We start from the raw sequence: 3,943 nt of genomic DNA, 5'->3' as shown, positions 1-3,943 counted from the left end.
CCTTTGGGTCCTCCCAGTTCTGATCCTAGAAAATCAGATGACCAAGCTCATGAAAGAATATCCTCCATCAGCTTCTCGATTCTGCGAGGAAGTTCCCTTCTTCTGTGGAGAGGAGTGCATGGGTTTTGTGGCAGCTGTTTCCTCATCCTGTAGAGGCTCTTTCTCATTTTGGTCCAAGGTCTTGAATCATTAAGAAGACTTCCTACTGTCAGGTGATCTGTGTTAGCTAGGGTCAACTCCTGATGCTGACACTGACTTACTGTGGCATGACATACTCTCTCTAGGTCTTTTCCATTAACATTGTGTGTTTCATGTAGTAGTTTCATATTTATAAGATGTTTTACAAATGGGACCTCCCTTGATTCTCACAGCAACTCTGCAAAGTAGGTGCTGTTATTCTCCCCATTTTACAAATGAAGAAACTAATAGAGGTTAAGTGACTTATCCAGGATCAGGATGCTAGAAAATTTCTGATGGGGCAGGATTTGAACTCAGATTTTCCTGACTCCGTGTCCTGACTCTAACCACTATACTAGTTAGCTGCCTTTAGTTAAGTTAAATGATTACCAAAAAAATTTTTTTAACTTAAAACAAATTAAATGATCACAAGATCACAGAATAAAAATCCCTACCCAAAATACCCATCATGGGGTCATCCAGGCCCTGCTTAATGGCCTCCAAGGAGAGGCAACCCACTACTTCTCAAGGCTACCTGTTCTGCTTTTGGATATGGGGACTTGGGGACCCTGGTTGTTAGGGAGTTATCCTTGTCATCTTACCTAAATGGGTCTATTCTCAAGGTCAAATACAATCCAATTCCAAAAAAATCAAGCAAAATCACTGAATGTTGAATCAAATGTCAAGGGTTCAAAAAAAACAAAACCATATAATCCCTTGTCTATGACCCTCTAATACTGAACTGGGTTATCTTGACCTGTCTTCTCTTCTCCAAACAAAGCCTCCCCAGCACCTCCAAACAACCCTCATATGCATTGTGCATGAGGCCCTTCGACTTCTGAACAGCCCCTCAATCACAGATGTCCTTCCTAAAATGCATAGCAGAGTGCCTGGTACATGACAAATGCTTGTTGGTTTGACTTCCTACAATGTGGCATCCAGAAGTGCCCACAGTCCTTCAAAGGGCTCTGAACAGGGCAATGGGACTGAAGGGCTGCCCACTTAGTATAGGAACAGCAAGGGTGCTCCTCTCGCAGAGTCATCCTGAGGGTCAAATAGGGTATCTCTAAGATGCTTGGCACCATGCCGGGCACATGGAGGGCCCTTAATGAATGATGGCAATGATGACGATGGCAGCAAACCAGGCCCCTCTTCATAAAGCCCATGACTGCCATGTCACATTATTGGCTCATCTTGCTGTCAGAGTCCACTAAAAATTTTTTTTCTTTAAAAAACGAAATTTTAGATGAATTACTGTGTAACCCTAATTCCTCCCTCTCTCATATTTATGGCACTGAATTCTAGAATCTGAGTGGAAGATGTTTCATCAATCTCTATTCAATTTCATCAGATTGTTTCAGTTCAATGCTTTCACATGAGATGTGTTCACCATCCCACCCATCTAGAGATTTAAAGAGCGGGCTGTCTCTACCTTCGTCTAAATAACTGATCAAAAATGTTAATCCACCCAGGGTCAAGTCCATAGCCCAGAGCCACTCCATAGAAGACCTCCTTCCCAGTCCACAAAAACTATCCCCGACTATACTCTGACTCTGTCCATTCTACCAGTGCTGAATTCATTGAATCCTAGCCTTGCATAGTCCTTATCTCTCAATCTGGAATAGTATGAAAGAGTTTATCACACACTTGGCTAAAATCTAGGTAAACTCTATAGACAGGCTTCTCCTAACCTACCAGTTTAGTAACCTGCCAAAAAAGAAAAAGAAAATGGTTTAGTTTTGGCACAACCTGCTCTTCAGGAAACCAGGCTCACTCTTTATAATCATTCCCTCCTTTTCCTAGATGTTTGCTAACCATCTGGGGACCATCTCTGGTCTTCTTGATCTATATCTGTCCACTGGACTCAGATGGCTCCAGAGCAGAAAGTGAGGCTGGTGACTTTGCACAGCTCTCCCTCACTTAAATCCGATTCACTTGCTAATCATGGCATCATCTTCTTGGTGACATGGTCCTCTTCGAGAACAAAAGACAGACAACAAGAACAGTTACCACTCTCTTTAATGATTTGCCAGGGAATTTTCCTAGGAATTAAAGTCAAAATCACTAAACTAATAGTTTTCAGAATCTATTCTCATCTCCTTTTTAAATTTCATTTTTTACATTGGGGACATTTGACCTTCTCTAGTCCTAAAGTTAAGGGCATCTAGGTGGCACATTCAGGAGGATCTGAGTTTAAAATTCAGCCTCAGACACTTATGAACTATGGGGCCCTGGGCAGGTCATTAACCCTGTCTGCCTTAGTTCCCTCATCTGTAAAATGAACTGGAGAAGGAAATGGCAAACCACTGCAGTATCTCTGCTAAGAAAACCCCAGACAGGGTAACAAAGAGTCAGACATGACTGAAATGAAATACAGGCAATGATGTGTGAAGCCTTGAGGATACAGACAGAGGCATGAGATAGTCCCTGGCTTCAAGAGCTTACAATCTAATGGAGAAGACAACAAGTAAATAGATACAAAGCAAGCTATATACAGGATAAATAGGGAATGACTAACAAAGGGAAGATGCTAGAAGTGAGAGGGGTTGGGGAAGGCTTCCAGTAAAAAATGGGAATTTGGTTGTGACTTAAATCAGAAATTGGTAGTTAGAGCAGAGGAGGGAGAACCTTCCAGGCATAGGAACAGCTGGAGAAAATGCTGGGAATCAGGAGATAGATGGGAGAGTATTATCGGGGAGGGAGATATAAAAGACTGGAAAGGTAGTAGGGGGCCAGTTTTGAAGGCTAAACTGCCTTTTGTATTTGTTCCTGGAGGCAACAGGGAACCACTGGAGTTTCTTGAGTAGGGGAGTGACTAGAAACTCTTTTATTTCTCCTGGATGTTGCCCTATTAGCCCCTTTTGTTCTGCCTTTTCTAAGCCAAAGATCATTCTCCATGACTGAGAAAACAAAGGCAAAATAAGGAAGGTTATACTGCTTTCTCCCTCTCGTCTGGGGTCCTCATCCCCAAGCATTGGAAGCAAAGGGCCTGGGCCTTCTCTGACGCTGCCCTTTCCCCCCAACAAAACCCCAACTCTCTGAGTTCTTCTTCCTTTTGGCCCCTACTTCAGCGCATCACAAATCTTAGCCCTCCCAGTGCGAATCCTACCACATTCTTATACCCGTCCTCTGTGCCTGTCAAGGCTTCCAGCATATGTACCTTTTTTTTTCAATTTTAAGTTTGTTCCTGAGTTTCCAGCACGTCCCTTTGGACAGCATCATCAGAATTGTTTCTTTGTGCATTTTCAGAATTTCACTGTTGACCATCTCCTGTCCCACCTGGGCTGACTTTTGCTGTAACATTTTAAGTCATGGGATCCTACCTAGATTTCCTCTGGAATGAAATCCACTTTTGAAAAAGAAAGAATTAATGAATGGAATGAAGGAAGGAAAGAAAGAAGGAAGAAGGGAAGGAAGGAAGGAAGGAAGGAAGGAAGGAAGGAAGGAAGGAAGGAAGGAAGGAAGGAAGGAAGAAGAAAAAAAGAGAAAATATCAAGACCACATGTCAAACTATCCCCAGATTGCCTCTCCTTATCACAAGCTCTACACTTAGTAACAAACAGGTCCATCCAGGATTCCAGAATTTCCCCACTTCCATCCTTTACAGGATAGCATGATTGCCCCTGAGGCAACTCAGTAGCTCAGTGCATCAAGTTCTGGAGCCAGAGTCAGGAAGTCTTGAGTTCAATCAAGGTCTGTCTCTGACACAAGCTTCGAAACTCTGGACAAGCTGCTCAGCCCCTGTCTGCCTCAATTTCCTTATCTA

The sequence above is a fragment of the Petaurus breviceps genome, unplaced genomic scaffold (genome assembly GCF_028583685.1).
Source record: "Petaurus breviceps papuanus isolate PSGF00001 unplaced genomic scaffold, PetGlider_PUasm1.0 351384, whole genome shotgun sequence".
Lineage (NCBI taxonomy): Eukaryota > Metazoa > Chordata > Mammalia > Diprotodontia > Petauridae > Petaurus > Petaurus breviceps.
The sequence above is the reverse complement of the archived record's forward strand: the minus strand, read 5'-3'. Positions refer to the sequence as shown.